Below are 23,910 nucleotides of genomic sequence, written 5' to 3' on the forward strand. Positions count from 1 at the left end.
ATTCTTAGATCTTTAAATGCTTGATTATGAAGCATTCACCGTGCAGGAAAAGGACAGGTATAGCGCAGACGAAGCCACGATTCCGCCAAAAAATACGAGACAGTTGGACAAGATTTTGCACTTCCTTTTACAGATATTTCCTTAACTACTGCAAATATGGATATGAATTTCATATGATTACATAAAGAAAACATGTGCCCTTTCAGGTGACACAAAAAATGCCAGATTTAGATAATTTTAAGACCTTTTACGCTGGAATATATGAAGCATTCTCTGTGCAAGTACATTACCCGGTATAGCGCAAAGTCAGAATTACGCAAAAATATCAAGGAGTCAGACAAGAACTCAGACTTCCTTTTGAAGATAATTCCCTAACTACTGCAAGTATGGATATGAAACTTATATGATTAGATAGAGGAACATGTGCCCTTTCAGGTGACACAAATATTGCCAGATTTAGATAATTTTAGGACGTTTTATGCTCGAATATATCAAGCAGTCTCTGTGCAAGTACATTACCCGGTATAGCGCAAAGTCAGAATTACACAAAAATATCAAGGAGTCAGACAACAACGCGTACTTCCTTTTGCAGATATTTCCCTAACTACGGCAAAAATGGATATAAAACTCATATGATTAGATAGAGGAACATGTGCCCTTTCAGATGACACAAATATTGCCAGATTTAGATAATTTTAGGACTTTTATGCTCGAATATATGAAGCATTCACTGTGCGGGAACAGGACCGGTGAAGTGCAGACGGAGCCAGAATTACGCAAAAAAATACGAGACAGTTGGACAAGAACTCGCACTTCCTTTTACAGATATTTCCCTAACTACTGCAAATATGGATATGAATTTCATATGATTACATAGAAGAACATGTGCCCTTTCAGGTGACACAACATTACCAGATTTAGACAATTTTAAGACGTTTTCTGCTCGAATTTATGATGCCTTCTCTGCACAAGTACATTACCCGGTATAGCGCAAAGTCAGAATTACGCAAAAATATCAAGGAGTCAGACAAGAACTCAGACTTCCTTTTGAAGATAATTCCCTAACTACTGCAAGTATGGATACGAAACTTATACATGTATGATTAGATAGAGGAACATGTGCCCTTTCAGATGACACAAATATTGCCAGATTTAGAAAATTTTCAGACCTTATATGCTCGAATATATGAAGCATTCTCTGTGCAAGTACATTACCCGGTAAAGCGCAAAGTCAAAATTACACAAAAATATCAAACAGTCAGACAAGAACTCGCACTTCCTTTTGCAGCTATTTCCCTAACTACTGCAAAAATGGAAATGAAACTTATATGAATAGATAGAGGAACATGTGGCCTTTCAGGTGACAGAAAAATTGCAAGATTTAGATAATTTAAAGACCTTTTATGCTCGAATATATGAAGCATTCACTGTGCGGGAACAGGACGGGTGAAGCGCAGACGAAGCAAGAATTCCCCCCAAAATATGAGACAGTTGGACAAGAACTCGCACTTCCTTTTCCAGATATTTCCCTAACTACTGCAAGTATGGATATGAAACTTATATGATTAGATAGAGGAGCATGTGCCCTTTCAGGTGACACAACAATTACCAGATTTAGATAATTTAAAGACCTTTTACGCTGGAATTTATGAAGCATTCTCTGTGCAAGTACATTACCCGGTATAGCGCAAAGTCAAAAATACGAAAAAATATTAAGGAGTCAGACAAGAACTCGCACTTCATTTTGCAGCTATTTCCCTAACTACTGCAAAAATGGAAATGATAGAGGAACATGTGGCCTTTTAGGTGACAGAAAAATTGCAAGATTTAGATAATTTTAAGACCTTTTATGCTCAGTTATATGAAGCATTCACTGTGCGGGAACAGAACCCGTATATCTCAGGCGAAGCCAGAATTCCGAAAAATAGGAGGCTGTTGGACAAGAACTTGCACTTCCTTTTCCAGATATTTCCCCAACTACTGCAAATATGGATATGAAACTTAAATGATTATGTAGAGGAACATGTGCCCTTTCCGGTGACAAAAAATTGCCAGGTTTAGATAATTTTAAGACCTTCTATGGTCGAATATATAAAGCATTTACTGTGCGCGAACAGGACCGGTATAGCGCAGACGAAGCCAGAATTCCAAAAAAATTGAAGGCTGTTGGACAAGAACTCGCACTTCCTTTTGCAGATATTTCCCTAGTTACAGCAAATATGGATATGAAACTTATATGATTAGATAGAAGAACATGTGGCCTTTTGGATGACACAAAGGGCAGTAGTAACGAATTACACATGTGAAATGTACATGTACATGTACCTTGAAAAATACCAATTCTTGAACAGCAGTCTTTCTTTTTTAAATCTGGGCATGTTTTTCAGATTTAATCATATTAATATAAACCATAAAACAATGCATCTGTATGCCAATTTGAAAGCTATTACAATTTTTACATGTACATCTGTACATGTAGCAACAAGGGTGTATCGGAAAAGAACATGAAATTTCCAACTCCTGAACCCCAAGTATTCATCAGAAACCAGGCAGTTGCTTCAAATACATTTGTCAGCTTCCAACTGCTTAATCTTGCTTCAGTTTGTAGGGGTAGGACTTGTTCCATGTATCCAACAGCATAAATGTACATTACATTAAACATACAGTAGTAACGGAATTACACAAACTAGGAACATTGAATGAGCTAATGTGCTGTGAAATCACAATATAATTGTCCATGTACATGTATGTGTCAATGCAGTAACATGTATGCATTATTACAATGTAGAACTGCAATGCAGTCTACTACAATGCAGTCATCTAGAGTGATTGGATCTCAACCATATAAGCTACATGTACATGTACGTGTACATGTAAGTGTAGTTAGCAACAGTTGGAATGACCGTATTCAAATGCAAGGTACATGTACATGTAGTTGACCATTTCTAGTCAACTTTGTGGAACCAACATCTGGGGCATGGTCCAAAGGTAAAATTTCAGTAGAAAAACAAGACTTCCGAAAGTAAACCGACAAAACGTAAAGAAAAAAAATTGCCTCAAATATATCTAATCAATCTTTCCATGTTTATGGAAAAACACAAACACACTTTTATTTATAGCTTGTCGTGTACACTTGTAGATTTTGAGAGATGACATTTGGTGCTTGATTTTATCTGTAAAATTCCTCATCCAAAATAAATCCTGACATTTGGCTGTTAAAGCAAATGCATCTAAACCTGTTCATTGTGGACCAATACAACACTAAACGACACTGTCAATAGGTTCAGTTCTTTTGTCCAACTTGTCTTTCATTTTAACATGTCTTTGAACAGTGGAAACACTTGCAGGAAATTTTAAAATGGCAGCCATCTTGAAAAACAATACAAAATAACAAGTCCCACTTCCTTCGTTTTTTTTTAAAATCTGGACGAGAAACATGTTTTTTTTTACTTTGCCTTATTTTCAAAAACATTTTTTGGCTCCGTGCCAGGTGTACATTTACTGACAACGCACAGTCAACATACATGTAATTTGTATTCCATCAGCTTTAAATTTGCCATTTTTCTCAATTCCCATACGGAATCGCCCAATAGACTTTGCCTAGGTACAGTACATGTGTACATCTACATCTACATGTACATGTACATGTAAAGTACTCAAAATTCCTCCATAGCAAATACCCTGATAACAGCACATGTGATTCATGATGTACTACTGAAGACTTTTGGTACTGGTAGCATTGCATGCTTGAATGTAAACAGTTCACTCTCCAAACACAGTCTCTCCAAAAGACACTTGGCTTGACAGATAATCAAATGATCCTCACACATTTACTGAGACAACATTAAACAACTTTGGTCAAATCCAAAGTTCTGTTCAGTCAAGCGCTGAAGAAATGAAAGGATATCTGAATGTGTTGATGACATGTTGTACTTTGAGCGATTGGTTTAATTGCTTTACAAAAGAGTGTTTTAAATCAGTAATTATTGTTCAAATAAGTCATTGGATTGAAACTGTGATTAAAATCAGTGCTCAGGTGATTTAAACAAACATGATTTCAATTAGCCAACCCTGGCTAAAAAAAAATCCCTCTGAGGTAATTTGAACTGTTATCCACACATTTCTCAAGATGAGAAAGACAAGTTTGATAAATGGGGAACAAAGGAAAATTTGTGCAACTGACCCAAAATATAATAAACTAAAACTTGTCCCTCTTATTTTTGTGACTGAGACAAAAGGAAAATAAACTTTCAGGATTCATTAATGAAACTCAAGTACTTTTCATTGATGACCTGTAATGAAAATCCTACACTGCCCAGGAATGGAAATAAACTTACCAATTTTTGGATGCATACATTGTAACTCTTCTCTTAATCAATTAGTGATGTCATCTTGAAAGGTTGATGGCAAAGAGATGAATAAGTAGGAACAGGCTGGATGTTAACTTCTTAACAGCTGTCTAGGTAGAAAATGGCAAATTACAGTGGATTCAATTATTTACTCAAAATAAAATCATTTACCAAGATTTTGTAATCTAATTCTTTCTGAATATATCACCTGTATCGACTAGAATTGGATTTTGATGCATTGTATTATCTCCTGCCTGTCAGTGTTTGTCAAAAACATTTTCATGTCTTGTATTGTGCTATGTTATAATATGTATGTCTGTCAATAGGTTAGGGTTCAAAGGCAAATTTATGCTTCACCCCTTACCTAAATGTTCTTTAACGTGTGCTTTATCTTTCTGGTTGACATTGTACATTCTAAGGCAAACTATTATATAACTTAATTCATCTTCTACTCTGTAACCAAGGTATGAACAACATGAAATAAACGTCAGTCAAACTATAAAAAAAAGGTTAATCAATAAAGACCACCAGTTGTAACAGAAGTCTGAAGACCAAGTCGAGACTTAACCCAAAAAGACCCCAGGAATCATAGAATTTTGAGTAGCTGTGGCGTTTGGTTGGCAAAGAGAAAAATCTGTCTGTTTTTGCAAAAGCAACCCTTCTCCACCCTGTTCAGTGCCACCTCCTGTCAGCCGTAGCTTACTTCAATGCCAATTTTTGTTGCTTAGCAAAAGAATTTTGATGCACTTTCCGTCGGTAGTCCACTTTGCTGATTCTAGAGTAATCAACAGCGATCCGGTAATTCCCGTTCTCGGTTGCCAGTTTTAAGAAGCTAGACGGGAATTTCCTTCCTTTTTTCCTTAATGATTTTAAGGGTTTTTTTTCGCCCTCCTCAGAATTGGCAAAGTCACCACCTCCAAATTCAATACGATTTTACATACATCCTTGGGGGTTAGGGTTAAGGGCCACATTAAGAAAAGCCATTTGGTACTGACCTAAAAAATATTGCTTCATTAATTTACTGTTTTGAAGTAGTTAGCTATACAGAGTATATAATTCTGCACAAAACGTCACCAAAATAGTGAAAACCCGGCCTTGAACAGCAAAGCTACAGACTTTTAAAGTTTCACCAGAAGTGCTTTTGTTTTTATAAAATGTCTGTGGCAAACTTTGTAAAATCTGGGTCATCTTGTTTTATTTGGATTAGATAAACGTGAACAAAAAAGGTATCCAAATAGAAACAGGAATTACTGAAAAACGAATTGTATTTAATTTTTTTTTCTCCCACTGAAAGCAGACATACAAACACATGTAATAGACCAGTCCACCTGCAATTTTGCAGACGATGTTCATTTATCGCTACCATGGAAACACAGGTAAACAATAAATCCTTAATTTTATTATATACAGAAAATAATAAATACAAATCACATAAAGACAACAAGAATTGATTCTATATCGAATATGCAACATTTAGAAGAAATTTTAATCAGTTAACGAGAAAATGTATGTTAAATTTGTTTACTTCAAAAATAGCTTATCTAATGTAGTAAAAAAGTAAGTAAACAAATTAAACATGTACATGTAATATCTTTTTACCCATCCATGGTACAGACGTCATTTTTGTACCGGTTATGGCCAAAAAGATGTATATTTGATAAATAACAATTTGGACATAACTCATTCTTGGTTATCATCTGTGGTTATGACAATCACATTTTATGATTTCTGCTGAGTCTGTGCCTATTGCTGTATGAGAAAATTAGTATTTGTTTGTTTAATTCCTGTTGAACACCAACTAGAGAAGTAAACAATCAAGTCAACAAATTAACATGGAATATCTATTGAATTGTAAACAATAAGAACCTCATATACTGTTAACGTTATAGCAAAGATCAAAGGTTTGAATAACAGTTAAGACATAATACATGTAACTGAACACTGTTTATCATCCATGGTAAATTACTTCTAATTAAATAAATGCAAAATGCTACCAGAAAACATAATCATTAGTAGGTGTTTATTTCCTTAATGTATTGAAAGAATGCCCATTTCATTGACATTGAAAGGGTTTGTTTCTTTCCTACTTCTTATAGGTTATCATCCAAATGTCAGAAGATATCACAGAAGAGATCCAGACCAATAACCATTCATCGGACTGTAATTCAACAGAGTTGCCAACAGTGTGACTACAGTGATGGTTAAACTTGGAATACAAAGAATTAAATAAAGTGAGCTTGACAATCTTTGATCAGCTGATACCTACACACATCATCATCCTTATATACTCTGTTGAACCAGTCAGGAAAACCTGGGAATTGACTAATCACTTGACCAGAATATGGAGCTTTAATTTCTTGATAATTCTCATCTGAAATTTCCACAAAGTAGTGAATTACATGTTTTCCAACAAGCAAGGGCATGGCAACAGATGATTCATCCTGAACTGTTCTCAAAACAGTCTGTCCTTTTGCAACGGAAAGAGCAGCATCAATAAATCTGAACAACTGTTCTTGTAACTCTATCCAAGCCTTTTCCTTACCCCCTTTTGAAAATATGAATCCCTCATCTGAGGGCAAGTATGGTGCAGAAGTTTCCTTTGAAATTGTATCTGTTTTTTTAACGCATTGAAGGGTTCTCGATCAGACTCGCACTGCTGCATTTTGGTATAAATGGTTTCTCTTGATTGCCACAGCCCAGCATCAATAACAACTGATTTACATGTAAGTGTTTCCCTGGTTCTGAATTTGTTCAGCTCTGCCTGTTTGAGTTTGTTTAATCTTTTTATTTGGTAGAAGGGCTTTGTGTCGTTCTTCCCGTTGTTTTACCATTTCTTGCAATTCTTTTCTTTTCGTTTTGACTGACTGCATATCTTTGTGCAACTGTTCAGTTGATAGTGCGTCGATATGTATACAGTAATTTGCCGTTTTATTAAAACTGAACATAACTTGTGCTTCATTTCTTATTTACTTCACATTTGGTCTCTTTTTAGCAAAAAATACAGATACCCAAACACTCTCTCTGGTAACTTATTGTGTTTGGGTACCAATGCTGTTTGTTGTTTAAATTTGCTGTCCATCTGTAAGTCATGATATTGCCCATTGGGCAGAAATCTTTCATTACTCTCCCCAAAAGTTGATCAATTGCTGTGAAGGTGAATTGGATCATGCTTAAGGTGATTTTGCCATGTGGTGATTCTTTAATGAGGCTGTGGTAAACTTCATCTTTTGAAATCAAATGCTCATCAAATGGTGAAACTTCACCCTCAATAAATTTGAACAACTCTGTATCTCTGCTCAAACAATCATTAAAAAATTCTTGAAGCTTTGTATAGTGGGCACACATATCTAATATGTGACAATCGGTTTCTGTGACCCTCCACAGAGGTGCCGTGATCAACTTATTCATCAAACCCAGCACCTTGCATCCAGCAAGAAAAACTGGTTAGAAAAATATGGAAGGGCTAGCTGCGTAGCACCATGATCAGAATATTGACAAGAATATAATATCAAATCAGTGCTCTGGAATATGTAATTGCAAAACTTTCGGTAACTGAGTATTTTCTTCAGGGCAAGAAGACTTAGTTAAAGCAGGTTGATTGCTTTCGAGAGCTCCATCGTTAGTGTTATAATGTAAATCTCATCTTTGGCTTGTGACAACATCTCCTTTGTTTCTGATAATTCTTTGTTGAGATTATTGCAGTGACCGTCAAGTTCTTGCCTTTTTGAACAAAGTTTATCATAGTCTTTCTCCAGCTTTGTTTTCTCATTGTGAAGTGACGTACATGTAGCCTGTGATTTGTGGTATTTTTAACGATGCCTTTGTAGAGTCTGCGATTGTTTGTCAGGTCGTTTTGATAGGAATTCAATATTCTGCTTCAGTTCTTCATTTTCTTTTGCCAACTGTTCATTCCGTGATTTAACCGTGTCAAGTTCAGTTTTTAGAACACTGATATCAAATGTTGATGGAGTGGGTTCACATGTAGGTCTTGGACCAGAAATCTCAGGAAACACATACACTGTACACTGTACACATTCTTTTCCCCTGCTTCCAATTAGTCCTTTACATCTTCTCCGTGGTTGCTCTTTTTTGTAACTTATCATGCATTCCAATAAGTGCTTTTGATTGTAAGCTGAAACGCTGAGCCCAGCCCAATCATTTTGCAAGCAATGTGGTTTAAGTAAGCTTCATCGTCCATTGCACATGATCACTCCAAGTAGCTCCACATTGTTTTCAAAAGTTGAACAATTGAATAACATGTCTACTAAGCAGATCAAAGTTCAAGGGTGAAATTGGGCTGTCAGCAGTTTTCAACATTTGATGGAGGTCCATAGCAAGTAATGTTGGAGGCATTGGTCCAGGATTGAGTTCGATGTCTCCACAAACTTGAAGTGGTTCATAACAAATTGGTATACAATTGAAGGCTGCCTTTCCCATAGATACAGTCAGGAGAATTACCAGAAAGGTTCTGCAACCAGTACCTACACTGTACACCAAAGGTACATGTACTCCCCGTCGCTTCACTTGAAGAATGTTGACGTCGAGCTTTGGATGAATGTGCAGAGAAGAGGCCAACTTGGAGACACCACACTTCTAAAGTCACTCCTATTTTGATGGATGGTACCCAGCCCTGGATGGCAGTCAAAGTCTGTAATGGAAAAATAATAAATAAACAATAATTATACTGGTCAAATAATAAAATACAAAAATAATAAAATTCTTTATAAAATATAACACTCCCATTTGCACAAGAAAACACAACCCCTGTCGCTAAGAGTTCCTTCAGCCCAAACCAAGTGTTTTTTAACAATCCTTCTTTCCCACATGAGCCAGGGACTAGAATTAATGTAACTGACCAAGTATTTTAAAACTATGTCATGGAGGAATGAAAATGATGGGAAAACTTAGCCAGTGCCAATCAGAAAATATTTCTAGAATAAAATAATTACTTCAAAAGATTTTGAAACTAATTTAAAAACAAACAAAAATAATTCAAAATGTTTAAAAATTAAAGCAAATAACTCCATTCAACAAGCAGGGAGTGAGCATACATGTATACGATGGAACAAACTCAACTATGATGTTGGTGGCATCTTACTATTAAATTAGTGATTGCCATTATGTACATGTATCACGAGATACAAATATTGCCATTGGAGGAACTACATGTACTGTACCTCTACCCCCACTATGTTACTTTCTAAATTCTTTGAAGTTAGAGCAAAACTATCACAAGAATTTCATCAAATTGTTTTAAATCTTTTCAGATATCAATATTATTAGTTAATAAATGAGTAACTACCACTTGCACAACATATCAATCAGGCCATGATAATCGCAAGTTGAAGCGTGAGTCCCAACATAAAAATCAATTGCGATCGCGTGCGATGTAGGCCTACTATACCCACGTGAGGTAAGCTGTTTCAGGTATATGTAGTTTCAATGCCGTTCTATCGATTAAAAATGCATTCATCGCCATTCACACAACCCTTAACCCTAAAACCAAGAAAAATCTAGTTCCTTACCTGAAAATTGGCGTTTTTGGCTCAAAAACATGAAAAACAGCCGATTTTCATGCGGATTTCGATGTTGAACAGCTATTATCAATGTAGGACAAAAATACACCACCACGCAGCGTGGGAACATCAAGCTATCCCTGAGTGCAACAGCGGAAACACGAGACCGCGATCGCCAACATTTGTGAATGGGGAAATACATGTGTGCAGTTGTGATGCGCAGTATTACAACAGTCCCTACAACATCAAATGGCCTGTATTGTCATACATGTAGGCTCGCTATTCTTTCCAGTAGAAATAAAGTATTTTTAGTGTACAATTTGTGAACCACATTTTAAACAATGCATGTTTACTTCGGTCTGCCTGTCACAGCAAAATGCCCAGCAGAAGGCTCTGATGACTTTGAAACTTCAAAGGGTTTAACTTCCCATGAAACATTGTATGACCTTAGAGTTTGTACCACTGAATCTCTCTGGTTTCAAGCTTTGTATAATTTTATACATTTTTAATTTTTGGGTATGATGCCTACTGGAAGTATAATTCCAATGTATTGTAATTTGTCGACGACATCCACTGAGCTAGGCTAGGTAACGTTAGTGCTACACTTTTACAAATGACTGAAACCACACATTGTTTGCTCAATGGTTTACTTACTCCAGTGTGCAGTAGACAGTAGGCATGCATGGTGGGCCTTAGCGAGATATATACAGTATGCAAACATACATGAAGCCAAACCACGATGGTTGTGTTTGTATTGCACATGCCCAATGTGTATTAGACTTACGTTGCAGCCGTTCATCGTTTCATCAACAGTAAAAACACCATCAATTTGTGTGAATTGCAGTAGTCAAGCGGTTACGGCAAAATGATTTGTGATGCAAAGGGTGTGGGTTTGAATCACGGGTCGGAATTGCAGGCAGGGAGGTTTTTTTTTTAGGAAAATAAAGCCCAAATGCTATTGGAGCCTAATTTCACACGTGAAGTTTTTATGGTTGGTTGAGCATCTAGATATCATGCATGGTTGTGAACCGTGGTTTGGCTTCATATGTGTGATTGCATATATAGTAGGGACCGCAACGGTCTACTGCGCAGATCATCTGCGCACGTTCAGTTTTGTGTACAAAAGTTTGGTTACGCGTCTCCAAACCGGAACTATCCGGTTTGAACCGGTTCTTCCACACAGCACCACTCTCAAATCGCTTCGTTTTTCACACACGGCAAGCTGACGACTTCCATCAGCATCTCGTCGAAGTTTTGGCGAACTTTGCCCGATTTTTCTTCGAAATACGGCCGTGAAAAGGAGGTTGGTTCTTCTACAAGCGATTTTGGAGCATTTCTGTCGTATATACAAGAAACTAGTGTCCATTTTTGAATTTTTCAGGTTATAAATACCCTTTATCATTTGGATTTGGATAAAAGACTGTGAGCGCATTTGACCGCCGAGCGAAATAAGTTAGCGTAACACGCCGAGTGACCGCCATGGGACCAACGCGTCGCACGGTCTGTCAACAATCGTGTGTGCGCGGTGGTGTAGCCGCGTTGTTTCGTACAGCGCGCAGCGCGGAGCTTTTTTCACGCACCTTTGCATTTCGTGTAACATCATTTTTGGTGAAGATTTGTTTGGGGAAATGACTTTGAAACCAACATTTATCAGCTCTTACATCTATACATGAATATGTCGATGTTAATGTTTGGAATATGAAATGACTGTCGACATGCACACCATGGGTGAAATGATGAATGAACCTGGGATAGGAATAATTTTATGAGAGTTCCAATAAAGAAAGGCTGAATAGGAGGGACAAGAGACTTCACAATATTTATTTCAAAGGCGCAGTTTTTATTGTTAACTTTAATGTATTTAAAAAAATTACACTGACTCATTTAAGTATTATGTTTTTCATATCTGAGTGTTCTGTCCAAGTTTTTTTTTACTTTATATTTTGAATGAAAACTGGAATTTTGAAAAATTTCTTCGAAGTTTTGTTAATAAGTGGAGCTCTACACCTAAAAATCTTCGAGAAAAAGACGTGGTCATTTGTATGGTGGATGTTTGTCAGATGAAATGCCCCAAACATTCTGGTTTGCTTTACTGTTGCTCGGTAAGTCATTTGAATGTTTAGTTTTGATTCTTTTCTATTTATGTTGTAATTTCCTTTTCACAATCTTTATTTGTTTACATAATGTGTTAACACTGTATGCTTAATGTATTAAGATCCTTCAATTTTATGATTTATTGAAAGAAGATTCCTTTAATAAAACAAACTATTCAGCAGATATTTGGAATTATGAAGTCTTCTTTTCTGTCCATTTTTAAACAGCCCATTTCCTTCAAAGTCATGGGCATCCCAACTCAGTTGTGGCGGGCCAGGATTGGAGGATTCACCATGCCTCCATCAAAACAGGCAAGGAAAGCAAAGCAGCAAACAGAATGGTGTGACAGCAACGTTAACCTTGCTGTCATAGCTGTTATGATAATTTCCTTGCTGGCTGTCCATCACTGTATCCTCTCCCCTGCCCCAACTGAAGAATCCACAGAACTTCCTCTTCTGCAACAATTCTTCCACATTTCCATGACCATCGAAGCAACAGTTCCCTCTCCATACTTTCAGAAAGCTTTTCTTCTCTGTGGTGACATCGAAACCAATCCTGGTCCTGCAGGAGCACTTTCAAGTGAACTCATCCATCAACTACAAGCAGGCGAAGATCTCCTTGAAAAACCCACCCACCTTCATCATAAGCATATCTATCAACTCTTTCAACTGAAGAAATCTGGATCTCATACATGGTCTGAAGTAAAAATGTGGCTTAGTAAATTGCTGGACACCCCATTGTGTAATATTCCCCATGAAGCCTCCATTCAATCTCAGTGGCAACATCTAATCAAAATGAGACATGGGCTTGTGAAGTCTAAGGCAAGGTCTACTAAATTCCGTGACTGGGAAGAAATGATTTATTCACTTCCCAAAAGTAAGCCGAATTGTCCTAAAAAAGCTAAAACATGTACTTCTTCAGACATCTGTGACATGAGAGAGATCTGTGAGAATTTGACTACGGATGTTCACAAACTTAAAGAGGAAAATGAAAAGTTGCGGCAATCCAGACCATCACCACATAAAGTAATGGTACAGAAAAGAAGGGAGTTACGTCATCAGGCAAAAATAAAGCAGCAACAAGTTAAAATAGGTGTGCTTACTACAAAGTTACGTAAGAAAGATTGTAAACTGAAACTGCAAAAGACCAGGAAACGGAACTTGAAATCAGAGTTACGCAGTGTGAAAAATGCTAAATTGTCTGATAGTAATGATCACTGGGAATGCGAGTCTAAGATACACGAACTTGAAGAAGAAAATAGGAAGCTCAGAGAAACACTGTCAGATGTAAAGGATGTTAATGCACAATTGCTTGATCAAATCAAACCAGGGTCTCCATGTGATGAAAAATCTTCAGAAACGGTTCACTTAACAGGCACTAATGATAAAGGTCATACATGTTACACCCCTAAAGCTAGACTGTGTGTATACAAGTTACTGTCTTTGCATGTTAGTTTTGACAACATTGGGCCTGTCATTCAAACTGTCCTGGACATGGTTGGCAAGGTCGCGGATTCTTTACCTTGTGGAAGAACAGTGTCTAATATGAATGACGAACGATTATTGATTTCTCAGCAGCAATTGAGTGATCTGTCTACCAAACCAAACTTAACTCTGGCCACAGATGAAACGCCAAAACAGGGTGATGTTTACATGACATACACAGTTACTGATGCAGAGTATAACAACTTTGTCTTAGGTTTAAGAGAAATGGTTTCAAAAAGTGCTGAGGATACCCTTACAACTTTTAAGAAGATTCTAGACGATATCACAGACATCTGCCATGGAAAAGACGATGTGGGTTCTAAAATACTGTGTGAGATTAAGAACACAATGAGTGATCGTGCTGCTACTGAATCTAAGTTCAATGCAATCCTCCAGTCTTATAGAGAGTCATGCCTTCCTAAAATAACAGAGAACTGGGATTCTTTAAGCAAGACTGCCAAGCAAAAGTTGATTGAAATGAACAATTTTTTCTGTGGACTTCACCTCCTAGTTTCAATGGCAGAAACAATTTCAGCATCGTTTAAACAATTTGAGAACATGTATCTTGAAGGTAAGAAAATTGGAGCAGGAGCAGTACAGGGTATCACAGTGTTTGGAGCTGATAGTGGAACTGTTCGGTTAGTTCGATCTGCCTGTAAGGCTTTTGCAAGAGGTGGTGATGAAAAAAGTGGATGTTACAGATCCTGGAATACCTACTTGAATGACAAGGGAGTACACAAACGCTTTCTACAGAATTTCCGTGGCAACAGGTTTAACATTATTTTCTTACTTGGTGGTTGTGTATTTCACTTGAAAGATTTCATGCTGGATTTCCTTAACAATGTAATTGGAATGAGTAATGGACTTCTTAAAGCAGTTCATGCAGATTTGCAAGTTCCTTTGTTTCTTGCTGGTTGTAAAGTGTTAGGTATCCTTAACAAGCTAATAACTGCACCTCTGTGGCGCCTAACAGAGAAAACTGGCCATATACTTGACATGTGTGATGTATACACTAATCTTCATAAATTCCTTCAAGAAACCACCACATCAGATGTACAACTTAATGAGTTTCTCAACTGTGATATTTCATGCTTTGATGATGACTTGATCAGTAAAGATGAAGTGTTTAATTCTCTGAGACAACAGTGGATACATGATGACATTGCCTTAAGTATGATGCAGCACACCTTAATAGCTTTGCAACAATTGATATTGAGGGTAACGTCTGACTATCTGCCAGGAGGAAAATTCAGTAAAGTAAAGAAAAGCAGGAACTTTCATAAGCAAACAGAATCAACTCCCAAGCACAACAAGTTTCCAGAAAGAATCTTTGGTTATTTAGGTTACTTGATTAGTAGACGCCCCAATGCATCAGCAGTTACTAACGAAGCACAAGTTATGTTTGTTTTTAACAAAACTTATGAGTATATTGCTTCTTTGCCAGAACAAGATAGACAAAAATTAGTTAACAGTGCTATGGGTAGCCCAACTAAAGAGCTGCACCGAAAGATTAAAGAGAGAGAAAAACTGCGCAATGAAGAACTTGTGAAAAAACAACAAGAGAAGAAAAACCACATGGAAAGGAGTCGGCAACTGAAACAAAAGCGGAAGGAAGACTTGACATGCGTAATTGTTGATGCAGGGTTATGGCAATCAAGGAACACAGCAATGCAAAAAATGAATCAGTGCAAAAGTGACAAAGAGCGATACACTGCATGTAAAAATCAGATTAGGTTTCGCCGGGAAGTTCTGCACCAATTTGTGAATGGGGATAAGCAGTTCACTTTCACTGATGGAGGAAAACCAAAGCCTTGGACAGCCTTGAGGGATCATTTGTTTTTGTTTATTGATGCAGCAACTTCTTTAGCCGATGGGGAGTCAGTCCAAACAACCACACGTGATGACAAGAATGTAACAATTCCATTGCTAGTCGGTAAAACTGTCAGCCACTACTTTGCTTCTGAGGATGGGGGGAGACAGATGTTCACGGGTAAAGTCATTAGTCAGGTTCCTGGGTTTCCTCACTGGTTCAACATCACATATGATGACGATGAAGCTGTGTACTCATACAAACTTGTTGAGGATTACAGAGATGGCAACTTGGAAATTGTTCCTTCCTAATCCACCCGTCATCATCCACCCGTAACTACATAAAGAGAAAATAATGCATTTCAATGTGTTCAATATTAAACAGCATCTGAATCTGTTCTTATCACCATTGTTCCTGTATGTTGAAAAGGGTCTGCATTCACTCATTTTCAATTTCTGATCGTAGGACATAATGGATGCCAATATCCTCACAGTAGACCTACTTGTACATAAAGAAATTGTTCTTTCTAGGACTTCTATAATTCATTCTTGTCTCATTATGCTTAAGTGTCAGCAATAAGAAAACTAAGCTATATCAGAGAAAATCAGACAAACTGTATTATTAAAATCATGCAAGGAACTGGTTCACCTACCAGTAGTTAACTTCTTACAGTTTGTTAAACGGCTGAAACCACAGCTGGTGCTTAGAAAGCTGACTTACTTTCCAGCAACTTTGAAGAATTAACCGTAAGTGTTTTCCTTTCAAAAACAAGCCAGAAGTAAGAATGTGAGATGAAGTTAGGACTATAAAATATAAATGTGATTGGATTTGAAACTAAACTCTGTCAAAATGAACCAAGATGCACGTGTATTGCATGTACATGTACATGCATATATAGTTTTAATATGACTTTATTGCTCTTGTTACATGTCCAATACAGGTCCCTTTTTATTTGTATTCATTACATGGGATGTGTGAACAATTTCAATACATGCATACTGTTCATTTACATGTCATCCGTATAGCAATGCATCACTTTTTTGTGTTACAGTTCATGGCCCTGAATACACATGTACATGTATGTGAAACAAAACTCATTCATTTTAGAAAATGCATTGAATCTCTTAATGTATGCTCTTGGCTACCCAAACCTTTGTCTGTATTAATACATACTTCAGGGCAACCAACTGCACTAAATTACTGTGTGGTAATAAATACATGGTTCATTTGAACCAAACAGAAACGTTGAAGTATGTCAAACTTCAAAGATTCTAGAATTTGACTTGTTTAAGATTTTATTATCTTCCTAGTGTTTTATCCAGTTGAGGGTTTAATGTGACAAGAAAAATGCAATATCATTGTGTACATACATGTACTGTTAAAAATGGTCCCTGATCTGAAGTTAGAATTTCTTAAACTGTGCTGTTGCTATCACCATGAAAATTTCAGCTGAATTAATCATTTCCATGGCAACTGGTTACTGCCAGTATTAGGCTTAAGCATACTTTTCAGTAATACTGTACATCTAACCACTGGAAACAGAAAAATATGGCTAACATAAAGAAAATGGCAATTTTCTCGCCTTTTCATGTCTAAAGATAAGGCAAATTAACATATTTCATACAAAATTTTTTGTCTGTTTCCATGGCAACCTTCTCCAATAATCTACCTTTTGAATTGTTATGAATCCTCAAAAATTGGAAAGAGATGTTAATCTATTGGAATATAGTGAAAACAGGATCCGTTTAGCATTTTCATATCCGAAGATATGGAAGCTTCAATTTGTTTACTACATTGTTTACTACACTATAAATTAGTAAACAAATGCTGTCGTAAATAACTCATTAATCGTAATCCCAATTTTATTCCAATTTCAAGTCAGGGTGATTCATCAGTTTTTCATTGATATTATGAAGTTTGAACTGTAAAATTGGGGCTCATTACAACCAATTGAGGAAAAATGTAAATAGCCGCGTTTCCATGGCAACCCTATTTGTAAACAACATTCCACACATAGATTTATGTGTACAACATCAACTGTGCATACAATTTTGTTGATTCAAAAAAGAACGGCTGAAAATAAATGAGCAACAGAGATGTTGTCTGTGACTCAATTTGTTTATCATTTTGTTTACTGCTGTAAACACACAAAGTGTGGCACTACTTTAACCATGATCTCCATTAAGAAAAAGAACGAAAAATGCCCATTTTCAGAAAATTCAAATCGCCATATCTCAGCAACGCCTCAACCAAATACAGACATATTGGTATCAATGTGCTCAGAATTATTCCCTCTTTTAACACAACTCAGTCATAAAGCTTATAGAGCAACTTCAAAAATCCCATTTCTGTCCCTATATATAGCTCCCTTAGCACTAGCGACTAGGCAAAGTCAAAGTGCACCATGCTGTGTCAAAACGTTAGCGAGTCCTGAAAACAAAAAGTGGTTTTTAACGTACCTGCATCAATTGACCATCTTTTGAGTAGTTTATGTGGAAAATGGTATCATAAGATGTCCCATGCTTCACCAATGACGTCCTTTTCGTGGTGAAAATCCTGAAGATATTACAAAGCGTGAAAAGTGAGAAGTAAAACTTCGAACACTGCACAATCATCCCGGGACATAACTATGCACAGCGCCCTCAATCGGAATAGGCCAGTTGCGCCAACTAGACTACTTGAACTCCAAGAACGTCCAATCCAAGCAGGTTCCTCCAGGTCTATGGTCCAAGTCACTACACAGAGCAGTGACTTGGTGGTCAAGTAGTACAAGAGGCGCGCTCTCAAGTTCGTGCAAGTGCACATGTTACAAGAGAGAGGGGTGTTCCCCATCTCCTCCTGGGGAAAGAAAGAAAAAAGTGGGTGAAAATCGCAAATGGGATTTGGGACCGCTGTTTTGAAACTGTTTTGCGTTATCCCTGCTTTTTTTTCCACTGACCAGGGTTTCTTTGAACATTTTCCAAATTAGAGAGCCCTCTGTCTTTTATTTTTCTATATCACAGTTTTTATATTGGGGAAAAGTGAGTAAATCAAATTAAACTGCTTGAAAATACCTCAGCGTTAACACCCTCGTACCATTTTTTTTTTAGTTTAATTCTGATGAATGCAGTGCCCTCCCCCATCCCGTTTCAAGAACCATTTCAGAAAATGAAATATTTCCACAATATAATTCAGTGTAAATCAAAGAATTAAATTTTCATCTCATTCTCTCATTCAGAAAAAAAAATATGAGCTATACCTTTATCAAATATAAAGAATCAGTAGCACTTTAATGACTAACTATTAAAGTAAAACTCTGCATAAGCATTTACTCTGCATAAGCATTTACTCTGCATAAGCATTTACTCTGCATAAGCATTTACTCTGCATCATAAGCTTTTACTCTGCATAAGCATTTACTCTGCATAAGCATTTACTCTGCATAAGCATTTACTCTGCATAAGCATTTACTCTGCATAAGCATTTACTCTGCATAAGCATTTACTCTGCATAAGCATTTACTCTGCATAAGCATTTACTCTGCATAAGCATTTACTCTGCATAAGCATTTACTCTGCATAAGCATTTACTCTGCATAAGCATTTACTCTGCATAAGCATTTACTATGCATAAGCATTTACTATGCATAAGCATTTACTCTGCATAACCATTTACTCTGCATAAGCATTTACTCTGCATAAGCTTGTACTTTAATAGTGTCATTAAAGCGCTACTGATTCTTTATTTTTTTTCTACCTACCACTTTAACAAATCCTCACATTCCTTGGGGTATCCTTGTTAAATCCTTTTTCCTTAAATGGCTTCTTAAATTTCCGGAGCATTTTTCAATGAGAGTAATCCATAAGGCATAACTTCCAGGTTTCTTACATAAAAGCAAGTAACTTAAGAGGAACAGAAAGTTGCAAACAAAGGGGTAATAAAGTGCAGTTCAAACCATGGACAGATTGTTGATGGCTCAGGCCAAATATTTTATTTCAGTCAATTAAAATCCTCCGACTTTTATGCTGATTACAGAAATTACAAAAAGTACATGGAATACTACTTTAGACTTCAAAATCATTTTGTGCACACAAATTCCCTGGGTTTGCATCAAGTGTATTGACCCTGGGTGGCATAGAACAGGCCATACAAGATCAAATCTCTACTCTCTCACCCATATTTCTCTAAAATGTCTACAAGGCAAAGGGCTTGTATTTATTTTACATAAGCCTGACACATAAACAAGCCCATTTTTGATTGGTGGACCATTTTGGAATACAAAATGCATAGATCAAAGGCACTTAGGGGTTTCCTGAGGGAGACTGGAAGTGTTCAGTACTACAGCCTTAAGCATCTATTTTATTCTTCTATCGCAAGGTGTTGCCATCTTAAGACTCAAATCTGTGACTTTCAAGACCAAGTATGGCAAATCGGATAGAGAATCTTCCGTTTATGAAAAAAAGTCAAAGAAGTGGAAATGAAGAAACATGAATAGCGCTTACCTTCTCAATCTTCCACCCCTTTCCTCTAGTCCACTTGCAGGTGGGTATACTTTTTAGCCAAAAATTTCAACTCTTGAAAAAGGTAAGATATGGCCACTAACACAGCCAAATACCATAAATACTGATTTACACGAGTCATTTGAAGAGTATTTGTACCACATTTCTTACAACAACCTCATACTTTTCAACAATATGGGACATGCCCATGGAGTGGTATATTTTACCATGACAACAGGGCCATATATGCAGGGCTGCCAAGTTCCTATTCGACACACAGTGTACCTCCACGGACTTCTCAGACTTTGTGTGTGCTTGAAAAACAAAACAGAGTATTGACATGTTTAAATGTCAGTCGAGTTGATCGAGTCAAGGTATGCTTGAAGTTTGAAACCATTAGCATGTAGGCCTACCTGTGATGGCCAGATCATGGTTACATCCAAAGTGGATTTAGAAAAAAAAGAACATATCTTGTTTAAATACAGACATTCAAGGAAAGGGACCTTCAAGTTTAAGAGTTGCTGTTGAACCTCCCCCTTCCCATTTTATTTGTTTTCTCTTTGGCAAGCAGCAGACCCTATCTACACACATGTAAATATCTGTTTGTTTGTCTATCAAATTAGCAATTTAATTTATTTGTGGCAAAAGCTTTGTTCAAGTCCTGATCCAGACAATAAGCAGGAACAGTTGTTTGCGAAAAAAAGAGATAAGAATTTGCCAGAAGCACCTAATGATTGAAGCTCCTATTAGAAGTACAATTTTAAGCTTGAATTAGTTACATTTACTGACTATGAGTACAACTGACATCCACATACTGAGATTTGACATGAGTTTCAAAACATAAAATTCACATTTGCATTACACTTTTATTTGTTGTTTACATCGTACAATTTTTGTTTTACATCTGCATTTTGTATACACTCTGAGTCAATTCATCTGCAGTCATAAAAATTGCACAATGATCCATGGGTGATATCACTGTTCAAATATGAAGTAAAATAAAAGCCATCAGAAAACTACAAATAAAGAAAAGTTCTTGATTATTCAGTAAAAAAAAGTTACAGATGTTTGGAATTGAAATAAAATTGTAAGTAGAAATCACACACACAATTTATGTTAACCTGTGTACAGACTTCCTTGAGTGAACCCCAAATGATCAGTCTGTATTATGACCAGATTAAGAAATACACTGAAGGAAACCTGGCCCTGCTACCATAACCAATACCATTTCCCCTGTGTAATTCCAAAAACAATAAGAATAAAAATTCCAGCTTTATTTATTGATGGTAGCAATATAATCTCCAGGATGTTTTTCAATGGGCTGCCAGTAACCACTTGAGAAATGTGACAATCTACAACTTCAAATTACAACTGCAAATATATGAGGATAGTATTCAGTTTTAGAAGTGGAAGGAAAAACTCCACATGAACATTATAAAGAAAAACTCACAAAGGTAGGACTGAAAAATCCACATGATAATTTGGGCTGGATTCACAGAAGTGGAAGGTGATGAAAGTGTCACTATGCCAACCTGACGCCCCATTCTACCAGTCCACTTTTCATTGCTGAGCCAAAGCAACACTGACACTAAAATAAACCTTCAAGACCATATACATGTACTTACGTACAGCATTATTCTGATATAAGTTGGTTGAAAGAGCTACATGGACGGGTCTTGGCAGTTAGTGGGGAGGCTGAGGCTGGGGCATCTGCGCTGCTGCCGTCATGGGGATGCCTCCAGCAGCAGCATCAGTACCTCCGGCATCCTCTTCTGTCGCTTCTCCAGCAGTTCCTTCTGGATCTTGTAGATCTTCTCAGCCAAGAGGTGATAGTACTCCTCCTGTGACAAGACCAGGCAGTAAAAAACAAATGAGTGAATTAAAAAGTGAGCAAGGGTGAATGCTTTTCCAGGTGAATTTTCTGCTATGGACACTGGTCTTCCCAAGGGGCCACTCAAAATTGTCAGTGTTTTTTAAATTTTGATTTTTTTTTAATAGTGGGTGGGTCAAGAAAATAAATGAAAAAACGAAATTTACATTTTATATTAAAAATTATTTTCCCGACTTGTCTGAAACATGTGTAGCGTGCACGCCACGAATATATAGCTCCACCACACAAGCATTCCAAAAACGCAATCTTTTTCAACTTCGTTTCCATATACAGACAGGTCGACCTTTCCATTACATTATTATGCAAGTGTAAAACATCACAGAATGAGGTGGTTTTACTGTTGGAAACCGGGCGCTTGCAGCGATAATCAACCACAAACGTAGCAGGGTACCAGACGTATTATATAAACCTACTGGTATACACCGTGAACATTGAACACTAATTGCTAATAACGGTGAAATGTTCAGCACCTTGAATCTAAGACTAACTGCACAGCAGCAAACTGCATCCAAATATGTTGGCTAGAGCTAGGTCTACAACTCCGTTCCAATAGAAATACATGCATGTGCGTCAGAGAAAAACTCGCACTTCCCTTTGCAAATATTTCCCTGACTACTGCAAACATGGATGTGAAACTTATATGATTAGAAAGAGGAACATGTGCCTTTTAGGGTGACACAAAAATTGCCAGATTTAGATAATTTTAAGACCTTTTATGCTCGAATATATGAAGCATTCACTGCACAGGAACAGGACCAGTATAGCGCAGACGAAGCTCGAATTCCGCAAAAAATATGAGACAGTTGGACAAGAACTCGCACATCCTTTTGCAGATATTTCCCTAACTACTGCAAACATGGATGTGAAACTTATATGATTAGAAAGAGGAACATGTGCCCTTTCAGGTGACACAAAAATTGCCAGATTTAGATAATTTTAAGACCTTTTATGCTCGAATATATGAAGCACTCACTGCGCGGGAACAGGACCAGTATAGCGCAGACGAAGCTCGAATTCCGCAAAAAATACTAGACAGTTGGACAAGAACTCGCACATCCTTTTGCAGATATTTCCCTAAGTACTGCAAATATAGATATGAAACTTATATGATTAGATAGAGGAACATGTGCCCTTTCAGGTGGCACAAAAATTGCCAGATTTAGATAATTTTAAGACCTTTTATGCTCGAATATATGAAGCATTCACTGCTCGGGAGCAGGACCAGTATAGCGCAAACGAAGCTCGAATTCCGCAAAAAATATGAGACAGTTGGCAAAGAACTCGCATATCCATTTGTAGATATTTCCCTAACTACTGCAAACATGGATGTGAAACTTATATGATTACTAAGAGGAACATGTGCCCTTTCAGGTGACCCAAAAAATGCCAGATTTAGATAATTTTAAGACCTTTTATGCTCGAATATATGAAGCATTCACTGTGCGGAAACAGGACCAGTATAGCGTAAACAAAGCTCGAATTCCGCAAAAAATATGAGACAGTTGGACAAGAAGTCGCACATCCTTATGCAGATATTTCCCTAACTACTGCAAACATGGATGTGAAACTTATATGATTAGATAGAAGAACATGTGCCCTTTCAGGTAACACAAAAATTTCCAGATTTACATAATTTTAAGACCTTTTATGCTCGAATATATGAAGCATTCTCGGTGTGGGAACAGGACCAGTATAGCGCAGACAAAGCTCGAATTCCGCAAAAAAATATGAGACAGTTGGAAAAGAACTTGTACATGATTATGCAGATATTTCCCTAACTACTGCAAACATGGATGTGAAACTTATATGATTAGATAGAGGAACATGTGCCCTTTCAGGTGACACAAACTTTGCCAGATTTTCATAATTTTAAGACCTTTTATGCTCGAATATATGAAGCATTCACTGGGCGGGAACAGGACCAGTATAGCGCAGACAAAGCTCAAATTCCGCAAAAAATATGAGACAGTTGGAAAAGAACTCGTACATGATTATGCAGATATTTCCCTAACTACTGCAAACATGGATGTGAAACTTATATGATTAGAAAGAGGAACATGTGCCCTTTCTGGTAACACAAGAATTTCCAGATTTACATAATTTTAAGAACTTTTATGCTCAAATATATAAAGCATTCTCTGTACGGGAACAGCACCAGTATAGCACAGACAAAGCTCAAATTCCGCAAAAAATATGAGACAGTTGGAAAAGAACTCGTACATGATTATGCAGATATTTCCCTAACTACTGCAAACATGGATGTGAAACTTATATGATTAGATAGAGGA

The 23,910-nt window shown here is 37.0% G+C and overlaps 1 protein-coding gene, 2 long non-coding RNA genes and 1 pseudogene across 14 annotated transcripts in view; all 4 read right to left on the reverse strand.

Moving 5' to 3' along the window:
• LOC147800137 (uncharacterized) overlaps positions 1-17,877 on the reverse strand; it is a 51,754-nt gene extending 33,877 nt beyond the window's left edge. For 10 of the 12 annotated variants that reach the window (XM_087133384.1, XM_087133380.1, XM_087133379.1 and 7 more), the window contains exons 1-2: positions 17,713-17,877; positions 4,338-4,459 (exon numbers count right to left, since the gene is read on the reverse strand). The gene's annotated coding sequence lies outside the window, so the exon portion shown is untranslated. The remainder of the gene's footprint in view (positions 1-4,337; positions 4,460-17,712) is intronic. The other 2 variants (XM_087133378.1, XM_087133377.1) reach the window with 2 other exon arrangements.
• LOC147800138 (uncharacterized) lies at positions 5,943-8,259 on the reverse strand (annotated as a pseudogene).
• On the reverse strand, positions 11,685-17,611 carry LOC147800139 (uncharacterized). Its single transcript, XR_015424495.1, has 2 exons — positions 15,906-17,611; positions 11,685-15,589 (listed from the first exon to the last, which is right to left on the reverse strand). It is a non-coding gene; the product is annotated as an uncharacterized LOC147800139 (long non-coding RNA).
• Positions 17,878-20,248: 2,371 nt separating the features above from the next.
• Positions 20,249-23,910, reverse strand: part of LOC147800140 (uncharacterized) — a 68,687-nt gene continuing 65,025 nt past the window's right edge. Inside the window, exon 3 of the long non-coding RNA XR_015424435.1 lies at positions 20,249-21,572. This is a non-coding gene — a long non-coding RNA (uncharacterized LOC147800140). The remainder of the gene's footprint in view (positions 21,573-23,910) is intronic.

The sequence above is a fragment of the Acanthaster planci genome, linkage group LG02, assembly GCF_054643075.1.
Source record: "Acanthaster planci isolate LZ-2023a linkage group LG02, COTS_SCS, whole genome shotgun sequence".
Classification (NCBI taxonomy): domain Eukaryota; kingdom Metazoa; phylum Echinodermata; class Asteroidea; order Valvatida; family Acanthasteridae; genus Acanthaster; species Acanthaster planci.